At 39.7% G+C, this 25,534-nt stretch overlaps 1 protein-coding gene across 8 annotated transcripts in view; it reads left to right on the top strand.

The window, feature by feature from the left end:
- The window catches only part of MBNL2 (muscleblind like splicing regulator 2), a 106,968-nt gene that overhangs the window by 5,765 nt on the left and 75,669 nt on the right, over positions 1-25,534 (top strand). Inside the window, exon 1 of one of the 8 annotated variants that reach the window (XM_058019119.1) lies at positions 6,235-6,557. The exons of 6 other annotated variants lie outside the window; for them this stretch is intronic. The gene's annotated coding sequence lies outside the window, so the exon portion shown is untranslated. Of the gene's footprint in view, positions 1-6,234; positions 6,558-10,611; positions 10,833-25,534 lie in introns of those variants that run through there. One more of the 8 variants, XM_058019117.1, reaches the window with a different exon arrangement.

Raw genomic sequence — 25,534 nt, 5'->3', positions numbered from 1 at the left:
GAATAAATTTTAGCTTTGGCTTTTCAGGTTAATGGAATCTAATAAAGATGCTTTAATATAAGCACCTTAGATTTCACATCTGCAGAACAGGTGAACAAAGTGCTTCTTGGTGTCTGCTTGTCTTGGACACTGTATTGTGAGGAGCAGGGAAAAAAGACATGGGATTTATATCTCATCTAGAGAGAGCTTTGGGTGATGCAATGTATATCATGTATTTCACTCTCAGGATTGTGTGTTGCCTGTTGGCAGTTGGAGCTAGGTCTTACATTACTCAATTCATTCACTTAATTTCATAATGCTTTGTGCTCTTTGCTTCCTGTTCGTAGTGGAGAGTATTTCTTCTGCTTCTTGCAGCTACCAGAAAGTATCTGATTTCCCTGGTTCTATCCCTCTAATTCCTTGGAAAACCCAATCCAGTTTATACCATGGCAGATGAAGTGTGTCATATCATTTGGACTGCTGGGTCCCACAAGAGAGGCATGTGATTTGTCTTGGAGGCACAAGCTGTTGAATCCTAGCGATGGTTAGACCTGGATATGCCTCCTATGGGAGCTGTGTTGAGTGTGGACAGGAAGGATGAGGGCAGGGTAATGTTAAGATTAAGGCACATTCCATCAGATGATGGTGTTGGTGGTTTCAGGCAGTAATTTTTTATTTTAAAATAACCTGTCCTTGCTGTTGTGAGTTAGAGGAAGGGAGGGAGAAGAAAAATCTGTCTGCTTCCTGAGCGGTAAAGGGGCCACTTGACTAATGGTGTGGCAATAACTGGAGGCCAGAGCTGGGTGGATCTCAATACTCCTCCCTCACAAAGCAGCAGAAGAGTTTGGTCATCTGAATTGTGGTGATGGCCCTGGGGCTGACAGGAGGATTACTACAGCACTGTACTTGCTTTCTGGAAAGCTTACACCATACTTCTTTACAAATTTCAAAGATGACTGAAGTGTTTTTCCTTATGTGGTACGAGCAGTTCCTAATCTGCTAGAGCTGGTCCCCACTTCTGCTGAGTCCCTGTCTGCTGCTGGAAATGTACTGGGGTGGGGGAAAATGTCATTAGTGCAGAACTGTGCAGAAGGCTTTTAGGATTGAGATAATGAATTTTCTAAACAGGAAGAATAATTGAAACTGCTGTAGTTCCACTTTGCTTACTCCAGCAAGATTTTGTCAGCGGGTTCTTAGTTATTTGTTGATTTCTACATAATAGACTGAAAAAAGGAGCAGAATGAATGGATATCCATAAAGGTTAGATTTTTTGATTTGACTCTCCCTGCCCCCCCCCCTTTTTTTTTTAGCTGCCAGTATTCTTGAAGTTACATTGTCTCAAAAAGAAGTCTTTAGAGATGGCCATAATCAGAAACATCTGGATAAAATTTGTGGGTTTTTAAAGGACCCATAAAGAACTCCTATAGAAAATAAGCACTAGTAATTTCATTTTTTATTGTTAGGTGGCTTGATTTTAGATACCTTTGTAAAATAGAAGTGCATTCAATATGCAGAATATCTGAGAGTACTGAAATAGAAAGGTCTGAAATTTTATGGACATTTCTGTACAGAATGCAAGGCCTTTAACATATCCCTTCTGTCAGCAGTACAAAGAGGAATCAAAAGAAACAAATGCAAAACATCTGAGTAGTAGTCCCTTGTATGTGCAGCCAGTAGTAAAGGGAAAAGCAGAAGTGTTTCTAGTTCATCCAGTGTTAATTGAGCACATGGTCACAGCTTTTGTCAAGGCAGTACTTCTAGCTCAGATGAAGTTCCATTGCCATGTCTAGGTCCAGTGAAAAGTTACTTTTATGAGTACTTGTCTAGGTTGAGGGAGCTGGGCTCATTTGTTACAGCTATTGGAGGATGATTATGAAAATAGTAGGACCAAACTGTGCTTTGTAGTGCCAGGTGACACCAAGGGAGAATGGCAATCAGTTGTTTCTTTGGAGATTCAGGTTGGATGTTGGAAAAATCTTGTTACTAGTTCAGCAGTGCAGCACACCAGCAGAGTGTCCAGAGGAGCAAGTTCCTGCCCTCTGAGCTTCTCAGGACTCATCAAGGCAAAGCCATGCTGACCCGGTCTGCTCTTGTTGATAGTTTTCCTTTGAGGCAGAAGCTGGACTAGGTAAGAAAGCCCCTTAGGTTCCTTACAATCAAAGTTTCTAGGAGAATTCCCCCCACACCTTCCTTCTCAAATAAAGAATTTTTTGGACAACTTTGGACTGAGCAAACCAGCTACTGTGGGATGCTTGGTGGTAAACTTACTTTCATGTAGTTCATCCAGTAATGTTTCAGTCTACTGTACTTAGATCAGTATTGTTCATCTAAGCATTTATGACCTGAGGATCAGCAGAATATTTTTGTCAACAGGCTTCTTTTGTTCTTACCTGTCCCTGAAGGCAGGGACAGAACTCTTTGGTGGTTAATGCAATCCTGCCCTAACAGGCAAACCTCTCCTTGTGGGTCTGCTGAAGATAGCTTTGGGGCATGAGGTGGCCTTACAGTTGCCAAAAGGGCAGGTGGTCTGCGGTGAAATTTAGTTTCAAATCTTAAGTTTATAAGACTATACACCCCACAGCAAGAGACCAGTGCAGTCTTAATCTTGTACTTTTCCCCTGTTTTCCCCTTTCCTTAGTAGTACTGCCTTTAGGTAAGCCAAAGGTAGCGGATGGGATATGTTCTAATTGTATTGTGGCTCTACTAATATGTGTTAGTGGTTTTATTTATCCTTATTAGAGCTGATATGAGGGGGAACAGCCAAATGAATGGTTTTGTCAATTTATAACACTTTTTTTTTGAGAGAGAGAGGGGGGAAGGGGAGAGTTGAAGAAAAACAGAGAATGGATGAAGTAGCTATGTTAGAAAGCTGGATGCTATCCCTTTATAGGCATTTCCCTACAAATAAACTCTCCTTTCCATCTCTGGGTCTCTGGTGAATGAAGTCCTGTATGCATTTTGAAATTTGAAGAATTTTTTTCTGTAATTTGTTTCATTTTTCTGGTGGTGGGATTAAATATTGACATGTGCTACTTGAAACATGCTATTTTCAGAGGTCATGCTGTTGGATGCCATTTTATCCCACACAGTACTTCTGCTAGAGGACCTTGTTTCTTGCCCTGCATTACTCATACTTGTTTGCTTATTTTTTTCTATGTGAAAACAATTCTTGTTTCTCTTTGTGTTTACAGCTACTTATTTCTTGGTTTTTGTTACATGACATTTGGGAAAACTGAAGGTTCATGTTCATGTATATAGTATTTTGTGGCAGAGTAATTAGGCAAAGATCCACATCTAATGTTTAAAAGCATTATGCAACAAAGTGTTCCTGACACTTCACAGTCATCAGAAAACAAGCTGAAACAAAGCAACCTCTTTTGAGGTGCAAATGGAAATTTGGTGCAAAACTCATGACTGAATGCATCTAAGTCTAATGTTTAAAGAAAAGCTTGTCTAAGTGAGCACAAACTCATAGACTTCACAAAACAGAGCTGCCTGTTAACCAAAAGACTAGTTGCTTGCCAACAGTTCACTTGGCATAGCTTTCTCCTACCTGTCATCCATACTTCACAGAAAGAAATAAAACCCTGCACTTACATATTCCAGGCCCTCTCTTCTTGCCAAGGTAATGCGAGTCCTCTGCTCTTACATGTGTGGGTTATTAATTGCTGTAAAGGGGCGAGAGATTGAAAGCTGCTCTTACTGATTTTGCAAAACAAAAATTATCCAATTGGCTTTCATTTTCTCTGAAGTTTCCTGGAGCCTATTTTCTCTGCTTACAGTGGAGATTGCTTGCTGATTTTGCTGCATGCCCCTGAGCATCTACCCTACAGACTCAGGCTGTTAAGAGGCAGCTTGTAGAGAAATGGGAGGCAGCATCACCTCCTAAATTAGGTTGTTTTACACCTGTATTACAGTAGTGTGCAAAAACAATAGTGTAATTTTAATGAATTAGAAAGAGCAAGTTGAATTATTTTTGTGCTAATTGAAGATGGGAAAATTCAAAATGTAGCTTAGTTTCAGCAGCGTTTTTTCCCTTTGGGTTCAAAATGGATTAATAAAATAGAGCTTTTGATTTAAAGGATAATTAGAGAGTTCTCATTGCATCACTCATTTAAAGATGCATTATTTGGAGCCATTGCTTGAGTTATATGCATGATTTCAAATATATTTGAGGCTGATAACTGAATCTTCATAGATTTAAAAAATACTGTGTTTGCATGTAGAAAACTTATTTGGAATGCATCTCTCATATAGTTACATGAAGTGCTAATTTTTAGTCATTTACGAGCTTCTTGGAGGAAAACTCTTGCTCCTGTGTCTTCCCAGTATGTTGGAAATCCCCAAGATAAGGAGCAGAAGTTTAGGATATGCATCCTCCACTACATTCCTTGAAACACAAGAGGGTTTTCCTGTGCCCACGTGACTTTGTGGCTGAGGTTAGTAGGTTTTATGAAAAGGTGATTTATCAAATGGTTTCCTCCTGTTGTGGCTTTGAATAGGAACTACTCCAGATCTGAGGCCAGAACAATGGGTATGGAGGAAATTAGTCATGGAGGGGTCTGAGGAGGAAGGAGCATGTTTTTATCAGCAATGGAAGAACTTCCCAGTACATGGGGATCTCACTGAAGATGATTTATGCATCAGTGGGTAGGGCTGGATTACACCTTTGCATTGTTTCCAGCTGAGTATTAAAAACCTAAAGGTACAACACTTGCTTTCTTCTCCATTTGACACATTTGGGAAGTATTCTTTCTAACCACGTGGGTTTGTAATACATTTTTATGAAGGCTTAAGCATTTGGTGCTTATTTCAGCTGAAGTCAAGGAGGCTTCCATCAGGTAAGTCCCTGGCCCTGGCATGTATTGTACAAATGAGGGGGACATGAAGTCAGTTAGCAGAGAGAGATTTATCTTGAATTTATGATACATGTTTCTGGCTTAAATAGTGCTTGTACTTTTACACTGTGATTCCTTGTGATTCATAAAACATATTCTGGACAGGGTTCAGCAGCTGATGATAAAGGGTTTCTGTTTTGTATATAACCTTTTTACATTCTGCTGGAAGATTTGGGAAGATCAGTTCTGATAGGAATATTTCTGAAGAAATGGTTGCATTTTTGGATGGGTACAGGTATCTAAATATATGGCATCTAAAATGGCACTAGACAATTTTATATCTGGGACATCTGTGTGAGGATGGCAAATATAAGACATACCAGTAACCCAGTCCTCCCAGTGATGGCCACTGAAGGCCAACAGAAATTCCCTAGGCCGTCTATGAGAAGCTAGATGTCTGGGTTTGGATTATTAAAATTTCAGTTTTAATACTTCTATGATTTGGTGTTTCAGATGAGCAAACTGAAAACTGCTTTTTATTCAGCTGTCATGAAGAAAAACAGAATCACTTTCCTGAAAAAACTTTTGCATAAGTCAGTGTTCTAAGAGTAAGGCAGTGTAGGTGGTTTGCCAATTTATTTTTCTGAGCTTATTATTTTGCCAGTTTATAGTATCTGCCTTATAGAGTCAGCAAGATAATGTTTATTTTTCCAACCTTCCCTCTCCCCAAAAATGTCCCCTCGGAAACAAAGCAGGAAATCAAGAGGAGAATCCCAGTTCGACTCCTCTTAGGTTGATTTTGTGTCCATCAGTTGTTCAGAGGAGGAAAGCGTGAGTGAGTGCAAAGATTGCTGTTCAGTCAGGAGAAAAAAAACCCTGGAACATGTTCAGCATAGCTTAGAGAACAAGCTTATGTAGCTTATATAGCAACATAGCTGGAACATGCTTATGGCAAGCTGAGGATTTACACCAAAGCTGTAACTGTACATTGTCAAAATACAGGTGTCCTTTAGCTCTGTGCTAATGACTTTAGTTATTTGAACTGATTTTGAAAATCTAGAGTGCTGTCCAGTGTATGTAACTGAAATATCTAAATATTTATGTTCCTAATAAGGCTTCTTCTGTAGTAAGATTTCATCTCCTACATGTTTAATGAAGGACATGCCAGAAGAAGCCTAAGGGTGACCATCTCAGGTAACCAATACAGAAACACAGATGCTTTTAGGGTATGATGGAATCTCTTAGAATAGCTACTTTGGGATAGGATGAATCACAGCCCACAAATGCCTATTTCTCTTCAGTGACTATAAAGAGAGAGGGGGAGTAGAGTGACTCAGTGAAATGTGGTTGTTTATATTTGGTCAAATGTATTTCTAGCTAAGTGCATAAGGCTACAATCCTGAGGCAGCTCAGCTCTCCATGGCACCTGGTGTATGTGCCTCAAACACTCAGCTACAAAAACCTGAGTGGACTGGATGTGAACTGCAGTTCCTCTCTGGCTGGTGCCTTCATCACCCTTCCCAGCTGGAACCACCCTCTAAAGGAATTGTGCACATGTACTTAGTTTTCATCCTGATGGGGAATTGGTGTCATCCTAAAATAAAGTCAGGATGCAGACTGGATCTGTGCCTGAACCCATGTGTTTGGATCTCACAATTTAGACATGGCTTAAACTCCTTGTGCAAGCAGCGGAAGGAGAAGGAAGCATTTGGAAAGCCTCCAGGAGCCACCTTAATTTTGGTAAGATTGATTCCTAACATGTGACTTGAATATGTGCTTGTTCTGTGAAGTGTTTCCATTTTATATTTCTCTCAGCATATATATGATGAAAATAGTTTTCCTTTCTGTGCACAATCTCCAGTTTTCCTAGGTTAGGGAGATGTTGGGATGTCTGGGAGGTAGGAAATTAAAACAGTTGAAAAGCCAAACTTAAAGTTCTTGTGATTAAGCCTATTTTTAAAACAAAAATTAGACCTATTCTTTCAGAACCTGTTCGCAGTTAGTAACTTGGAATTTTGATATTACTCTCTAAATTTTTATCTTATAATGATTTCCACCATCCCTTCAGCCCCAATATAGGTATTGAGGTATTTTGCAAAAGCTGGCAACAGTGGTATTATGCATGAGTGCCTGGTTTTAAAATCTTGGCAGCTGCTTTGACTTTTCTTTATGCTGTCATTTAGACCATAGCTACCAAAGCTGAATTTTGCTTGTAGTAACAGTTGTGGGAAGTTACTAAGGGAAGAGTCTATTACTGACACAGGAAATGGCTTTACCGTTCTTTTTGTCATTGCCAAACTTACCAAAACGTCACTGTTGCCATAGGTCATCTAGACACAGCTCAAAATCATCACCCTGCTGCAACTGAGTATCACATAAATTGCTTACTGGCTTCGGTGCTAGTGTTACATATGTTCCATCCTTCTTGCAAAGCTCCCTTTAAATTGACAAGTTTTGTTGCTTCTGGAATTAGACCTAATTGCTGTGATTCAAGAGTAAGGAAGGAAAAATAACTGTGTGGGTTCTGCATTTTTCAGTTCTCCTCCTCCTCTTTATTACTTCCAAAATAGTTCACTTTTCTCCAAAAGTTGTATCAAGACCATTCAGAAAATTGTGTGTAATAGTCACTGATAGAAGCATTTTTCCCTTGATTCATTAATTACAGGAGCATATCAGGCAGAGCAGATGGCATTTTTTGAGTTGGGAATTTACCTTTGTTATTCTTTGTTGAGTTTGACATGTGAATTTCTCAGCTTCTCTAAGATGATATTGTTTTGCAATTAAATACGTAATATGGTTGTATAAATCAGACTGAAAATTGAATTTCTGGCCTTTTTCTTTGTAACTGATGTGAAAAAATGAATGGGTACATGGGCACATCTCCATTTGAGAACTACTCACTCCTCAACGTACAGAGCAATTATTTTTAATTTATATTTTTTTTTGCATAAATGAAGTCATGCCTTACTCTGGTACTACTCAAGTGCCAGTTCTGAGAAAGAACAGAAATTTTCTCTTGAGTTTTTTGATGGGTCTTAGCTAAAGGGTTCACAAATGGGATATGATGTATTTTCAGCATGCCCCATTGGGTTGAGGGTCTTCTGATCCTCTGTCATGGGAGAACCTATAACATAATAACCAACATGAGGATCTGGGTGGGTGTGTGACTGGTAGCTTTGTGTTTGTGATTCAGGAGTCCTAGGAATGCTGTCTGGAAGCCCCCCAGCCCCGTTTGACTGCAGTTAGAACTCTGCAGGGGCTGAAGGCAGTGTGTGCACTGTGAAGCAGGGGCACAAGAAATTGGGTTGTGCAGGCAGTGCTGAGCCCGTGCCTTTTCAGGAGTTGTGTTAGTAGTGACTTGCCTTGGGTTCGTGGCAGGGAAGGGTTGAGGGAGCTTGCAAGTTGGAGTGAACCCATGGGCCACAGAAGCTCTCGGTGGGGCTGTGGTATGGATGTGCCTGGGTCTGTGGAGAGGGCAGCCAGCTCCTGCTGACTGGGGCTGCTTGTGCTGCTCACTCGGCCTCGTCTGGCAGGGGCACCATCTTCCTCTGTGCTGTAACCTCCTCGCCTAGACCAGCCAGACCCTGCAGCTATTCCTCCCTTTCCCTCTCATCACTGTCTCCCTCTTCTGCCCAGCCTCGTGGTGTGTTTTGGCCCACCTGCCCTTTCTGACAGTCCCCTCTGCGGTGTGCTCGGAAGGGCTCTTCTCGCGCACCAGCCGAAGGGTCACGGGAGCAACAGGCGAGGTTGTCTTCCTGCTGTCAGCTCCAATGTCTGGTCTCTGGCAGATGGGAGCAGCAGTTACAGGGGAAATCCTGCTAATCTCCTGTAACTTGAGCCCATTACATGCTCAGTCGCACTGTGGGGCTGGTGCCTTTCCAGCCACATATGGACGGATGGCTGAAGGAATCAGACGCTCGCTGCAGAACACTTTCCGCGATTTGCGCTGTAGGGATCAGAAACAAAAATTAAAAAGATGCTGTGAGTAAGCTGCATATTAGCAGGTTTTAAAGCTTTGTTAAATAGGAAAATATTTTCATATGCATAGCAAAACATATAAAAACCCCTCCATAAAAAAGAAAAAAAACCACCCTGAAAAACAACATCAAAAAAGCACTTTGCCAGATTTCAAGGCTGCCCCAACATGGGCAGAGGAGCCAGAGTTCCCCAGTGAGTTATAAGGATGGCAGAGCAACATGTTTTTGTCGAGGTTATCTCAGAAATAGGCAAACTGTGTTTTGGCAGAAAAGTCAATAAATCCTGCAGCAGATGTCCAGCATGGAAAATTTTTAACAAGGGCAGCTCAAGTTTGGCAGAGTCAAAAGAATGTGGAAAATCCTGATGAGATGCACCAAGGGCCATCTTAATAATGGGTGGAGTTACCACCCTTGTCCCCAGGGTCTCTTGAACCCACCAAAATCAACTATTTGATTTTTTCAGGAGGATTGTTTTGGGGTTTTTTTAATATAGGGCAGAATAGAGAGGAATGGAGGGGGTGATTGAACAGAAATTAAGGGCTGGCTGGCAGGAACCTTCTTGGCAGGAACACGTTTCAGCCATGCCTGGAAGGGGGAGGGTTTTCACAAATTGTGTGGGAGATGGTGGAACCCAAAGGAGAGTTGCTGCTTGCTGGATAGAGGAATAATGGATTTTTGGGAAGCTGTGTTTATAATATGCAAAATAGTCCACACGAAACAATGGGGCCTTGGGACAGAGCTGCCAGTGAATGAGAGCTTTGTTTTCCTCTTGTCTATTCATATTTCTAAACTTTTAGTGGCATTTTAAACACATTTTACACATTTTTTGTGTAATGTCTTGAATTGCCTAAACTGCTGCCTAAAGTACGGTTACCCTGCAATCTTTATCCCTTTTTGGATAAAGATTGACTTTCAGCTTAAGCTCCTTTTTGTATTTTTCTTAATTGCAACTCTCGTTTAATAATCCTTGGCTGCTTTGTTCTCATGTTTTAAAACTTTAGAAAAATTTGTAGGAAAACTGGTTGACAGCAGACCTTGTGTACCAAGCGTGTCGAGCTGCCCACAGCTTGACTTGAAAATGGCAACTGGTATCTTAGTCCTTATGCCAGAACCTTGACACAAATGAACATCAGTTGCAAGCTAATTGCAAGGACTCCAGTTTAGATGCTGCTGGTGGGATTTGCCTGCCATGGATATGAATTTAAACACCATCATACAGATTGTGTTTTCATTGAGAAGCATCCCATACCTGCAGCCCCTAACAACCGGTCTGAAATAATCGAAAAGATGTTATGGTTGTATTGCTGTTAAATGCAGACACAGATTATGCAGTATGAAAATGAGAATATTGCTGCCTCAATCAGAGCGTGTTTTGGCTGCATGTTAAAATAAAAGACAGATGGTTTGATTTATTATGGTGCATGTCTCACCTTTGCAAACAAGACAGCACCACTGCAGTTTTGCAGTTTCAGAAATGTTGTTTTTGCATGCGTTTACGATTAGCAAAAGCTTTGAAAATCCTTGTGCAAGAAATGCTGAAGCTGCTGTTGCAGTGGAGGGAAAGGGAGTTGTTTGCTTTTGCTGTGTGTGTTATTTCACAGAGCTATTGCTTTGCCTCACCAGTAAAACTCCTTCCCTGTGCAAGGGAAATTCCTGGTTCATTGGTATGGATGCATTGTTTTTACACATTAGAAGTGCTGTGTTGCTGTGTCAATCATCCCGTTAGGATCAGTTTAAGAGCAGTAGGGCTGACGAAGCTGGGTGTGATTGGCTGCCATATGCTGGGAGGGCTCTGTGAGAAGGAAGGGCTGCAGTCTTTCAGCAACAGAGTTTAGGCTGTGTCTGCTTCATCATCTGAGGAAAAATCCCCCGATAAGTCACAAGGCTTTCTGAGAAAAAAACCCAAAACATTACAGGCTGCTCATCGTTTCGTGTGAGAATTAGTTACCATGATGCGATGGGGAAGATGTGGCTGTTTGTTTGTATCAGATGTTCCTGCTCACGTTGGGAATGTGTCGAATAGACAGGGCTAAACAAGGTAGGAGGATCGTTGTCTTTTATCCAATGTTTCAAGAGTTTGCTGCAGTATACTGCATACTGTATGTGTTGCTTGGCAGACTGAGGGAAACACTGTTTCTCCTGTGAATGGATTCTGTTTGGGTGAAATAGGTGGATTTTATGGTAACTTGTTTTCAAAGGGTATTAATTTCCAGTGTAAATAGCTCTCTTCAGAAATAGAACATGAGTATATGCATATTAAAACAAGTAAAAAAAGAAATAGGTCAGTGTGTTTCAGAAGTGCTGCTACCCTAATTGGATTTTTAGCTGGGTTGTTGTCTGGAAGTGCAGCCTAGCTTTAAGAAGGAGAAGGAGTCAACCTGGAAATCTGTGAAGTTTATAGCAGCTATGTTTGAAGATTTAGGTGAATTAGACTGGCTGATCTAAATAATTCTCTATCGGAAGCTTTAACTGAAGCCAAGACTGCCTGGTTTAGATTTGTAGGAGTATACAACAAGATTACAGCATTTTACCCTGTTATAAAACTATAGGGGTTTTCTGACTGTGCTGTGATTCCTTGTGCTCTTCAATGAAAGCCAGGGGAATTTTTCATAATGTAGTTTAGCTTATTGTAGTTTATTGTAGAAAACTGCCCTTTCCAGGTCTTTGTCTAGGCAGCAAAACAGAATCTGTACATGAAAACAAGGAAAACAAGGTTAATAATATGTGCTGCAATTATCTGATCTTTATACATTTTTAATGAGAGAACACACAGCTAGCAGAATAATTTAATGAGCAGGCTGGCTTTTAGAGCAATGATTTCACTGTGCTAAGGCACATCAACTTTCTTCCAGAGGAAGAGCCTCAGTAAGGAATGGAGAAGATTTATGTTAAATGCTCTAGAGAGAGCAGAAATCTGTAAAATTCTGGAAGAACAGAGTAGTTTTCAGTTGTTCCTATTATTTATTAGATAGAAGGCAAACTTTACCATCATGTTGCAGGAGGGCTCTGAGAACATTTCCTCATCCTGTTATATGCTGAAGCCTTTTCAACTTTCTCACACTGCCATATGCATTGATGGTACTCAGTACCTTTTCAGGATGTCACCCAGTTAGTGACCCAAATTAACATGCTGACTTCAGTTGTGTTATAGCAGCATCCTTTATATGTACTGTACATATTATAGTTGGGTTTTAATTTTTTTTTCCCGCTAAGATTACCTATTGGTGAGACAAGAAAATGTTGTATTCTTATTTTGTAATAGCCATGTACATTTCATACTTGTATTCAGCTAAGATGTTGATAGAAAAAATACTATACATGTATACATGTACTCAGGAGGACTAAAGATCAATTTCTTAAAGAGAAGGCAGGTAGAATAACCTTTTGCTGCCTAAAAAAAAACTTTTGGTGATGTAATTTTGGGGGGAAAGTTTCAAGATTTCCTTTATCCTAGGAACGAGTTACATAAGTTTTAACAGTGTTGTGGCAGGTAGGCCCTTCTAGCCCAACTGTCCATAGACCCACTGTCCATTGCCCCTCCCGTTCTCCAAGGAGAAGTACAGGACATGCACTCAGGACTCCTGATGTCCCCTCCCGACTCCTCACAGCTGACCCTGCTCAGGGAAGGTTGATATGACTTCCCTGCTCCCCGGCCAAGGACTTGCTGGAGATGTGTGGTGGGTGGTTGACACATACTCAGTTCATGAACCAGTGACTTTTGAAGGCTGCAGTCTTCTAAGTCAAAACAACCTTGTGTCTTTTGAGAATTTCAAGATCTGCTAACAAATGAAACAAATGTCAGGATGTAGAGCATTATTATTACAAATCCATAGGGTATGGATATATATGTTTAACTCTCTATCACTATTGATGCTTAAATGTGTTGTTTGTGTGCAGACTGTGTTAAGCATGCGAGGCAAAGACTGATAATTAGAAGCAAGTAAAATAATCTTTTTCAAGAGATTTCTCTGTAAAATATGAGACAAATATTTAGTTATTGCAAATAAAACTGCTTTCAGGCAGAGCTCTCAGAGAAAACTTTTCAGTTTCCTGTTTTGAGACAATCTCTTTCAGAAAAATTCAGTGTCTGGTTTCTGTGCCTTGTAGATCTCCATATCTGGAGTTACCTTGTTATGGCTGACTACCAAAGTGAAAATTTGCATTCATCACTTAGTCAAGTAGTTTGTATCAAACTACTGACAGACATTCAAATGACAAAAGGATTTATAAAAATTATTTCCTGGTCAAAGTGCATAAATATTCTACTACTTTGTATGATTAGGTAAATGAACCTTCAGCTTACAGAGTAGAGGTGGTAGTAAATATTCTGTATTTACATTTATTTGGTATTAAAAGTATTTCAGACCAGATTCTGGTGTCTATTTAATTTAGTGATATATTTTCTGCTTAATTGCTCTGTGTATTTCATCAGAGCTATTAGTGTGGTAACCTTCCAATGTGCAGTCTGTCTGTTTTCAAGGAATAATGACTTTGTTTAGAATTACTCTATTTTCCGAAGATAGAATTTTCTATTGAGTTAGAGGTCCTGAAGTATAGTGCTTGGCAATAGAGCAATTATAAAGGCAAATCAACTTCTTAGTGTGTAAATGTACCTTTTACAGAAATGTGAGATAATTATGTGCTACCATTTTAAATTTTTTCTTTCTGAGCAAGAAAAATGGCTCTTAATGTTGCGTGGGATTTCCGGCACTCAGGTATCACCTCAGCTGTGAATGAATTATCTTCTCTGTTGCTCAGAAATGTATCAGAAATAGTCTGTACTGTGTTTATTTGTAAAAGCTCTGTAAAATGTTCTATTTTTATATTACTGAGAGATGAGAAATAGAGTGTTTAATTGGAATAGATTATTTTACATACAGTTTTAACGCATTGCTAATATTTAAATTTCACGTGATAGCTATTAGTGATACTGTGCTAGAAATTTCTGACTTTGAGGATTGTTTTTTCTCTTCCAGGGAAGAAACACTTTTTTTAAAGTCAAATTATTTTTTCCCTTTTTTGTGAATATGGCTGTTGCAAAATTGTAGCAAAAGATAGCTAAATCACTTTTTAAAAAATTTCTTAGTATGTATTTTCTTTTTAAAACCTGTGATTGTGAAGCTAATTTGATGTGTTTAATACAATGTATTATGGTTAACTAATGTGTACCACTGCTATGTAACTGGTCTGTAAACAGGCTGAAATTATAGCCTGAGGAAAATAAAACTCATTTCAAGAGAGTGTCAGTGCTGAAAACTAGTTCAAATAATAGCAGTATTAACTGTTTGACTAATTAAACTAATCTCCTTATACATTATTAGCAAATGCAGCGACAGTTGTTGGTTATTGATATATAGCGTCTTCTTTTTAAAAAGTCTTTTAAAACCAAACTTTTTTGGCTCTATTTGGAGTAGAGAGTGCATGAGGAGAAAGTAGTTATGCATCCCATTTCTGAGATCTGCCAACTTCTTAATCGCCACAATTTTTTATTATTCCTCTGTAACCGGGCCGTTAAAACACCGAGCTCTCTCTCCGACAATGCTGGCAACGTCAAGTTCTTCGTTCCCTATTTCAGGAGTGCTAAAAAAGGAAAAGTCTGGGGCTCTGAAGATTGAAGAGCATACCTAACAGGGGGATTATATGCACAATCCTTATAACTAACACAAAGAAATACTAATTATGTAGGGGACTCTTTGTGCTGCTGATGATTACTAAAGCTGTTGAGAATTGCCAGTTTGCTGCTGCAGAAGACTTGTAGGATTCCTGGAGTCGTAAGTCTGGCAAAAGACCTGGTGGGCTTGTGATGCCTGAAACTTTGCCAGCTAGAAGAGCTCAGCTGTAAACAAATTGATAAACACAGAGGTTCATGCTCTTTTTATTATTTATTTTCTTTTTTTTCCTTTTGTTTTTCCTTTTCTCCCTTCTTTTTCATACCTAGATATATGCCCACGAATACTTACACACATACATAATATACACAAACTCATAAAAATAATTTTTCATCTTCATGATTTTTGTTATACAAAAACAATAGCTACTAAAGACAGTGGGAGGGATTAAGTGATACAGTTATTGCATAAAGAAGTGGATCAAGAAATAGGAACAGATGGTTCATATCAGAGTCTATTAATTTTTTCTATTTTGATCAATGATTTTTTTCATCAATTTCTGAGTGGATGATAAACATTTTGGGAGGTTTTTTAGGGAAGATCTGGGTATCATACATTGCTGAACTCATAAATAGAGACAAGGTCAGTCTGAAGGTTCATGAGCTGTAAAATCTTCTCTCCTGCAGGGAATACAGCACCTCTGATAGTAGACAGAATTAGAGAGTACAAGTAAGGAAAAATGCAGGAAGGTTTACCTGTGGTAGTTCTATGGAAGGAGAAAGCTAAGATTTGGTTAGAAATGCCTTTTTCTTTTTTTTTTTTTTTTTTTGTGGGAATTCTGAAGGCAGCTTTTCAGTATGTTTTTATGTGTATGATTGCTCTTAAGAGGCCTGGCAAATAAATTTTTTGGTTTTTAACCCTCTAGTGTTCACTCCTATCCAAATTGAATACTTTTTAACTTGAATTTCTGAGGAATTTTATGTTGTTTTGGTTTTTTCCCCCTACTGCCCTGTTATATATACTTCAGGTATGTTAAATGACACAGTCCCCAGTCAGTTTTCTGAATCTGTCATGATTTAGGTACTTTACAGGTGTCATAGGTAGTGTTTTGAACTTAGTCTAAAACTAACCTACAATTTCCAAGTGACAAGTTTTCCATTCTTTTCTGTTGTTCAGAAGGATGATGTTTCAATGCTGGGTTTCAGCAGATCAGGTTTGTGCCTTCCCAGTCTTCTTTGGCAGCTCTCTGTGGGACACTGCTGCTAATGTCTAGGTGGGTAAAGTGGCTGCCTCGTGGGACTGGCAAAGCCCTATTTTAGTCCATTTAAATTTTTTTTTTGTATTTCCTTCCACTTTTCACTATCTGCAGTGCTGTTACCAGCAGCTGTATGCATATTTCAAACCTAGAGCTGCCTTGGTTTGTCAGCAGACCCCTCTGGCTGTGCCCCTGGCAGGGCAGGCAGGCTCACTGCTGGCAGGATTATACCTCCACACCCAGTTAATGGTTCAGGACTTCAGCACTGCCTCACTCTTATTTACTTAAAAGGCTGTGAGAACACGTGTGGGATTTCTGTGATGGCTGTGTTCACCTGTGGCTGTGAGGAGACCAATGCCAGCTTTCTCACCTGCATCTCCTCACCCCGTAGCCAAAAGGTGCTGTGGCCTGGGGCACCTCCTGCAGCTGGCATGAGGGTTGTGCAGAGGAGGACGCCGGTGCGTGGGCTGCTGGTGCTGGGGATTGCGGTGCTGCAGTCCTTATTGGCATGCTGAACATGCTCTGGCAGCACGGCGCGCCGCTGTCCTGGAGTCTAGTGCTTGTCTTTAAAAACTTTTTTGCTTTGTGTGTGTTTTTTTTTTTTTTTACAATTCCCTTGTGTATTTTAGTTCCCCGCTGCTAATGCTGCGAAATGCTTTGGGGATGGATTACTTTATTGCCATAATTTTAAGGAAGTTGGGGTGGTGGCTAAAAACTCGAAGATTTTCTCTGTCACATTGTAGATGGCATGAAAGGCTTTGAAAGTAGCCCCACTGATGTGTTTATAAAGCCAGTGCACTTTCCACTTTCCCCCCCCTTCCTTTTTTTTAAAGACCTCATTTAATGCTCAGGACTGTGCAGTGAGGCCACTTTCAAAGGCTTTAGTATCCACAGTAGCAGCTCTTTGAAGTGGAAACACCAGCGGGGAACAAACCTTCAGCTTAATCCTTGGTGTAAAAGGTCCTAAGTGGTAAGAAGCCACAGCATCCCTCTCAGTGGGAGGAGCTGGAGAGCGATACCTGCAACTGAATCTGTGTCCTGGACCTCATCTGTGGGGCTAGAACTGGTTGGACATTTCTGCAGGGCAGGAGGGATGCAGTCCCTCTCACCTCTCTGGCTTTTCACTCTCGCTCTGTCCCAGCTTCTTTCCCCAGTTTCTTGAGGAGGAGGACACAACTGAAAGGCGAGAAGAGTAAGGCCTGAGAGCAAACATGTTTGTGCTTGGGTTTGTTTGCTCCCTCAGGTTGGTAAATCTTTCCTCTGGAGTGCAGAGCTAGTGGCAAAATCCAGCTGCTGGGCATTTGTCTGTCCAGTTAGGTCGGTGGCTTCGTGGTGCTTGTCTCCCCTTTGGCACAAGGAGGGTGAAGGAGACGGTGCTTTTTGGTCACCAATGGCTCATTTAAGTGCTCTAAGCTAGGTGAGATGAGTCTGTCATCTCTGAAATACATTTGTTTGTTAGGGGATGAAAATGTTGAGTTTCTTGCAGTGGGGCTTGAGGATCAGTGTGTCCCTATGGATTTGTGGCCAGTCTTGGTTGCAGAGCTGGGCCGCTTGTAAGGAGCTGCCTTCCAAAAATGAGGAAGGCAGAAGATGGCAGTGCCTTGACTGGCACATGGCTTGAGCTACCAGGGGTGAGAAGATTTTGAGAAGGGTTTTCCTTCTCGAACATAGTAGCCATTGTTGATTCTGATGACTATTTAAATAATACCATTTTTAATTGAAAAGTTATTTTTTAACTTGTTGGTATTTTTGACTTTCAAGACATCATCTGCCATTTAACTTCACCCTTGTGCTGTTTGCTGTGTGCAAAAACAGCTGTCTTTTCTGTGGCTTCCCCACTGGTAAATGACTGAACACTCCTTGCCTCCTAGTCAGAATCTGGTGATCCTCATCATCAGCCTGTATGAATTTCATATTCTTTCTGTTGTCAAAAACCTCACTGCTGCCTCTTTGTACATGTAAGCCTTTCTGCAGTGCTGATGGTGCTGTTACTGTTCTCTCACTCTTTTATCATTCCAGAGTTACATGCTCCATGTCTTTACACACTAGTGTAATGCCTTTTTGTTTTCCTTTGATAGTGCCAAATGTTCTGCTTGTTTTATACTCCATCAGCTACTGAATATTTTGCAGAAATCTTCACTGAATGCCTCTAATGTCCACATGATCTTTCCTCTGTAGCAGTGTCCTGTTGGAACCTAGTGTTGTGTGTTTGCTGTTCATTATTTGTCTTTTCTCCCCCTCATCTGCATTATTGTGCCTATCTTTATGTTAAAACTGATGTCATTTTATCACCTAACAGACTCATTATCATGAGATCCTTTTCTAACTCCTCACAGTTGGCTTCAGTTATGACTTCGCAAAAATTTTATGCTAACTGCAAACTGTCTTATTGGTTGTGGCTGTTGTTGCAAAGCAGAGAAGGAAGCTCTCTTGGCAAACCTAATTATGAAAATTACAGTATATTATTAGAAGTAAAACATGATATTTAATCTTGGGAGTTTGTTGTGAACTTCTGCTCTGACTTTAGTCTTCATACTGTCTGCAGTGCTTAGCACTTTTTGCTGCTCTTTTAAATTAAATTTCTTTAACATCCATAAGGCCTAAGTCATCACAATAACTGGGTTCCACAAAAATGATCAGGTTACAAAGATGAGATGATTAATTTGCTTTCATTTTACTTAATTTTGAGCATTTGGGATTTGTATTTCCTAGCTCTTCCCTACCATTGTCACAATTGTACTTCTTAATGAGAGCTGGCAGTTGCTTGTAAACATACTTGTAGGTGATAAGGTTGTATGAAATGCACTTGATGTTTTCAGATTTCCAGTGAAATGGGCAAGAGATAGCTGTGCTGCACTGGCTTCTCTTCTTAAACTTGAAGATTCTTGTAATAGGAATTAAAACAGACTTAGTAGTAATATTCTGCTTTGATGAGGATAACCAGCTGTGTCTCATCCATCTGGGTCTCTAGTCACCAAAACATCAGCATACTTTTCACTTAGGGGAAAGGTATATGTGATGATTATAATCTTTGGAGTGCTTCACTGCAAGGTAAAAATTATTTTCTTGAAACAGGACATTAAAATTTGTGGTCAGGTTTCGAATCTTCTGATTTCAAATTTTTTTTTTTTTTTTAATTTGTGTGGCTATTTTGACTCCTGTTTTGCAGGTAGGAAATTTCTGGTATGTCATGCAGGATTATTCTTTGATTGTTTTCCTGATGGATTTTGTTCATGTGGTGAACAAATATGGGACCTGAAATTGTGGATTCCCATTCAAATTTACAGAATCATAGTAATTAAATTGACCACTCTCCCAATATGTAAATTGAGTGAACTTTTGCTGTAAGAAAGCATAGAGCTAGAATACCACTGCATCTTTGTTGTCCCTCTCTTTTCTCTCTTTTCGGAGTATATTTTTTTGGGGGATTAGGGGATTTTTGGTGGTTTTTTTGGCAGGGGCTGGTGGATTTGGTTTGGTTTATTGTTTGTTCTTTTTTTTGTGGAGACTTTTTGTTTGTGGATATTTTTGCTTTTGGATTTTTTGTTGGGATTTTTTTGTTTGGTTGGTTGTTTTGGGGTTTTTTTTTGTTGAGACTTTTTGTATTTTTAGTGGGTTTTTTTGTTTGTTTTTTTTATAGCAGACCGTCCTATTCAGTTGGTATAAAGTGGTACCATGATTTCTGGTCTTTCAGGTCATGGGCAGAAGGATAAATGTGGAGAAGAGCCATTCAAGTAGGTTTTCAGGATTTCTAGAACCAATGCATTGTTATAAAGTGGTTATCTCTGTGAAAGCCAAATATTGATAGTGTAAACTTTGCATCCCATAAAGTTGTAGAGGATTACTAGAGGGCATAACTCTGACCGAGAGTGAGGTTGTTCTTTTTTTTGCTTTTTCTTTTTTTTTTGTTTGGGTTTTTTTTCTGGTCTGGTTTGATTTTATGTCTCACCTGTTTTATCCTGGAAATGCTGTATGAAATGGAAGAAATTCTTACCAGGTATCTGGGATCAGAGCATGTACAGGCTGAAGGTTAGAAGTTATAAAGTCTCTTATTTACAAGCTAAGGAAATATTGCACTAAAATAAGGCACATTCAAAACACATTTAAGTAATTTTTAAAAACTTGTTTCTGGATTAGAAATGTGTGTAAGCATAGCAGAAACAGTTCACTTCTTATGTTTCTATAAGTTTTTTTTAATCTCTGAGTGGTGTTGATGATGTTATTTATTTGACCAATTCAATTTTTTTTTTTTTTTTTGCTATTTTTTCACTTTGTGACACAGAAATTTTGACATTGTCTTTCAAAAATGCCAGGCTGTGCTTACCTGTTCTGCCATTGCCAGCAGGACAGAGAAATCTCTGTAGTTACCAGTGAGCAGAGATAGTAGAAAAAGGTCTGGAAGCGGGCTCTGTCAAACCATGTATAGGAAATGTGTTCATTTTTCACTGCAAAACATTGCAATTCATTGTGTCAAAGCATGAAAGCACTTGATTTTTCAACTTTTTTTTCCCTACTGCTCTCTTCACAATAAATAGCTGAGTTAAAATAGAAGTTGTAATTTGAATATTGAGAAAATGTTTGATTTAAGGTGGGGACATGCCTGGCTCTGAGACATAGGCTAACACTGCCTAACCTGTATGGCTGCCTAAATCCATTCCCTTTCCAACTTTTAAGCAAAGAGAAATTAAAACCAAGACTCTATATATTGAAGTTGCTTTTGAAAGATGCTGGCTGGAGTTTTTTGTTGTGGTTTGGGATTCTTTTCCCTGACATAAACCTGAATGTAGTTTATCTCCTCCACTGTTACAAACAAATTCATGATATACATGGTAGAAAAATGAGTATGAACTCATCCAATGTCCTTACTGTAGTCCAATAAACTTTCTGAGTTGATTTCTGTGTAGCCTTTCTATGTTTAAGTACTTTATCTCCTGTTAGTTGTAAATTAAAAAAAAAAAAAAAAAAAAAAAAAAGAAAAGAAGTTACTCTCTAAAATGAAACTGAATTGAAAAGTAACTTTCTTCAAGTGGCAACGGGTGGTGAGCTTTTTGGACTGAGGCAGACATGTTACACAAATCAAAACAACAGATCGATGTGACCCATTTGTATTGGGTCAGTGCTTCTTAATTGGTGCTCAAGCAAAAGGGAAGGTCAGCAGCGGTACTGCACACCAAACCCAAAATCCGTCATCCTGGAGCTCAGGGGAAAAAATGTTTACTTGGTAGGCAATGTCTGCAGATGGTTACTGTGCACTCCTTCCAGTTGTAACTCCGTTATTTGCCTCAGGACTAAATATAAGTATTCAAGACTTTCAGGAAAACAGACATTCACCAGAAGTTGCAAGTCATATGAGAAAAGCTCGTCTCTTCTCTTCTGCCACTAGTTGCAAAAACAGTTTTAGGGGAAAAGCATTCTCCTTCTGAACTTGTCATAGCTATTTGACAGCTGAATAGTGGTTCACTAAATGCAAATTTATTTTATTCCAAAAAGAAAAGCTTGCAGAATTTAGCAGAATTATGTATTATCAAATACAACACAGGTAGCCTTTGAAGTTTTATATGTTGGTTTTGTTTAGGGTTTTCTGTTATTTGTTTTTTCTTGTGGACAAATGCATGAATTTTGAAAATGAAGTTTCTTACAGTCATCTTCACATGGAACATGATTAAATATTTTCTTTATTCTCCTTGGAGTACCAAAGATTTTCTTTATTCACCCTGGAGGACCAAAGGCAGGAAGCCATCTCTGCTTACAACACAAAAAGGCAGTCTACCTTCAGAAGAGACCAATAGAGACCAACCTGTTAAATACTACCTTTTATTTCTTCAAGGCCATGCTAAACCTCCCATTTCTGTTTTTTTCTTAACTGGGAAAGATCTTTGATGCTGTTGGAATGTTAGTATAAAAGCACTATTAAAAAATATTTTTTTAAAAATCATCTTTGAAGATTATTAATTTAACTATCTACTATTCTGTAGGTAACTTTAAGGTTAGGTTGCTGTTCCATCTTTAACTGCTGTAAGATATGAAGTATTCTGGCATAGGCACCAAATCAGGCTTTGCAGTATGTCCTGTGAGATATTTAAGCAGTAAAGCACTTGAATATGTTCTGCTTCATGAGTATTCCTTTAGTTTTGGAAGTAAATAAAACTGGTGTTGTCTATTATGTGCATGCTACTAATGGAGCAAAAGGGGAATTGAATCCTTGTGATAAAATGGACTCTGGTGAAGGTTTGCTTGGCAACCCTCTGAGTACTAAAGATGCTACTGAGGTTTTTCTTTTCCCTGCCAGAAGCACTTTGCCATTGTGATAAGTTTGTCCTTCCAAAATATGTTTGAGATGCTTGTGAAATGCTTTGGGTCTGGTAGGATGCAGGAGTGCCTTGCTTAGGCTCCTTTAGACAGGCTGTCAGGTTTTCTTCCTTCCCCTTTGGGTTGCTGAGAAAGATCCCTGCTTCTGGGAGTGTTCCTAGGTGATGCAGCTTGGGGTGCAGAGGAAGGGGTCTGGGAGTTTCTTCCTCTTGTGGTAGCTTTTAAATCTTTTTCTCCAAGCTCCACTTCTCCTGGAGCTTGTAGTTTAACACATTCAGGAGCACAGGTGAAACAACACAGATTCTCTTGAAGTCTTTTGTAATCAGTCATCTTACTGTCCAGCTCCAAATGTGATTTTCAAATTTTTGTGAATCTCCAAAGTCCTGAAGTGTTTCCTTTCATATCCATGCTCCTCTCCTGAGAGTCTCTGCTTTTGTCAACAATTGTGAGAGCAGTCAGGCTTCTTCTTGGTATCCTGCTTTTCATGCACATTATAAAGGACATTTCTGACAGCAGCATTTGTAAAAGGGATTGAGGAAATCCGTGGAAGTAAAATTCAGTGAGACCTATAAAATGCAAAGACATCAGTTACAGGTTGTTGGGAGAAAATTCATGGAAATATCATGCCCTGCCTGCCCTGCTTCTGCACTCTTCTGAAGACATCTAGTATAAGTCTTAGCCACAGGCTGCATTTTGGGCAAGATGGACTCTTTGGCTCATCTGCTAGGGTCATCCTTTTGTGTATTGTTATTCTGTGCTCAGGTAAAAGGTGGAGGAAATGGCACAGGAATGCAGGTATTTTATCTCAGAATTGTGATGCTGCTTGAATATAGTGTAGGAAATCTGTTCAGCAGGATGGGTTAAGCACTTAAGGGGCAGTTTGGAGTTAATAGCATTAGGTAGTGTACTTGCTGCCCTCACCTTAGGAGCTTGGTTTGGATGTGCCATGCTACTTCCCAGAGCTGGGTAATTTGTGAAGTATATTATTAATAATGCTGTTGGCCGTCTTAAAACCTGTGCAGCTTGTGAATTCAACATGTCATTAATTGACATACAGTCTTTGGTTTGTTCAGACTTATCCTTGTCTTTCAATGCAAAGGGGTGCTGTTTGTCACATAAATACCTCAGCAAGAATTCTGCCTTCTTGGCTTAGAGCAAAACTGGACTAGAGAAAATAGAAAAATTACAACAGCCTGAGCTCCTTTAGATTGTGCTCCTGTGTAACAGCATGTTATCAGTCCTTTGGCAGGTGAGAACAGTCATTTGATCACACGTTCCCTCCATGCCAGTCTGTAAAAATTTCACAGTACATAAGCACACTTTTCTATAAATATTTTACAGTCCTAAAAAACGTAAATACAATGCATGTCTGCTGCTGGGTGTGAGTGGAAGCTCCTAATGCACTGGGGTACCCTTTCCTGGGGAATTGGGTTTGATTAATAGCTATTACATGTTTCACTCTGCCAAAAGCAAAACATTTGTGTCCACAAGAGGCCAAATGGTAACGTCATTGCTGCCGGGGATGATTAACTCTGCTTGCCGAGGCACAGCAACAGAAATTGCTTTTGCCCTCTTGTCAAGGTGGGAACAGAATTTTGTGTATGAAATTCATGCACATAGAGGAAAAATCAGGTTAATTTGGACTTAGAAAGTGTTTAAGTTAAAAACTGTGAGAAAGTCCAAGCCAAGAGAGGAGGAGTAGAATAAAAACAAAATTAGTTTGCTAGAAGAAGAAAACTCTTCTGCAATCGCATTTTAACTGAAGCATAATAAGCATTAGTTTTTCCAGCATACTTCGAAGCAGTTTGATTTTTGAAAATGCTCTTGTGGTCTGTAGTCATCCACTGACCTAAAGTTCAGCAGAAATATTTCACGGTCCATTAGCAAAGTAGTACAGTGGGTTGCTGAAAAGGTCCCAGGCTGTGTGGGTTGTTTCACAGTCAGTGGTACACCTTCCTCCTCACCTACTTCCCCAGGGACAAAGGACATTAGTGTTAGTATATTGTAAAGCCAGCTTCAAAGGGAAGCGGCAGGTTTTAACAAGAAGCTCATTGCCATGCTGTAAATAGGGAGGGACATACTAAACAGCCTGAACCTGGCACATTAGTGATCGTGACAAGGAAAATATGGCTCATTTAGCAAAACTGATTTGAAGGTCATGCTCAGTTTAAATAAAGCAGACTGGTGTTTTCTAGTCCGTCCCTGGCCTGAACTTCAGTCAGCTTAACTAAAATAGTTAGGATTGTCTCTATGCTCTGTAAAGTGTTCATCTGAATTACAGTTCACAAGTGTTCATTGCTGGTTGTGTAACAGGGAAAAGGATGTTGCAATAGTTGATCTCCAAGTCAAGCAAATAAAATAAATAATGTCTTTTTTGTAAGTCCTGGCACTTCTGACTTGAGCTGCTTCATGTTGAATTAATACAAGACCCAGGATTAGAATTTTTGTATTTTTGGCTACCAGCCACCTGATCAAACAAGTGGGCTGGTTCCCTGATACGGCAGTTCTGGCTTCTTCCTCATTTGAGCAATACTGGTTTCCTCAGTGTGACATGGGAGCTGCTTAACATCTTAAAATGAAAAAAAAACAAATGCTTGAAAGTGATTAAAGAAATGTTTGTAAGTTTTGTTTGAAATTTATAGAAGAATTTATACATGCTCTACTGTAGTTGAATGGCTCTTCTTAAAAATGTTATGGTGATAGAAAGATTTCCCATTTGTATTTGCCATCAAAGAATGGATGATGTTTCATGGAAACCTGTCCTGTTTTCTCATTTCTTGAATTTAGGAATTATAATTTTTTGTGACTCCACAATAGTTCAGAGGAGAGCCAAAAGCCTGATTCTGGTTTTAATGCTGTCTTTTTACGTAACGATGCAGACACTCCTAAACTCTACTGTGCATTGTCCAGTCTTAGTAGATATCTAGAATAAGTGTACATATAAAAAAGTATGAATGTTAGACATTGCTTTAATGAGAAGAACACAAAGCTGGCATAGTACTCACTGATGAATGATACCTCTGTACTGATGCATCACTTCTGGTCCTGTTTCCCTAGTTTGGAAAGCTGGTGGGATCAGAAAAGCCTATCCACCACAGGAGAATCTCTTGTATGTTCTTTCTTTAAGATGTAGTTTATTCAAATGTGATTAACAAGCATGCTGACTGTCACATTATTTGCCTGTAAAATCACTTTATTTTTTATTTAATTCATGTTGGCATATTTTGATGTAGGATCCTGTTTGTATTGGCTAGTGAGGAATAGGCTTAAATTAGCGCGTGGTGCCTGAGAGCCACCTTGCTTTCCAGGGACAGGGAGGATATCCTGTGGGATACAGCACTGCAGCTAAAGGGGCTTGCAGAGAGGAGCCAGACCTGCTGCAGGTGGGGTGCCTGTCCTGCCTGCTCTGCTCCCTGCTCCATTGCAGTGGGATGTGAGCAGCTGGCATGTCTCTGTTGAGCTGGCACGTGCAAGGCAGGGGCATTGTGCTGCTGTGCCACTCTGCACCTGATGAGGCAGATCAGAATGGATCCAGCCTGGGATTCAGCTGCAGTCTTGCTTTCCTCA

The sequence above is a fragment of the Melospiza georgiana genome, chromosome 2 (assembly GCF_028018845.1).
Source record: "Melospiza georgiana isolate bMelGeo1 chromosome 2, bMelGeo1.pri, whole genome shotgun sequence".
Classification (NCBI taxonomy): Eukaryota; Metazoa; Chordata; class Aves; order Passeriformes; family Passerellidae; genus Melospiza; species Melospiza georgiana.
Note: the sequence above shows the minus strand (reverse complement) of the source record. Positions and strands in the feature narration are given on the sequence as shown.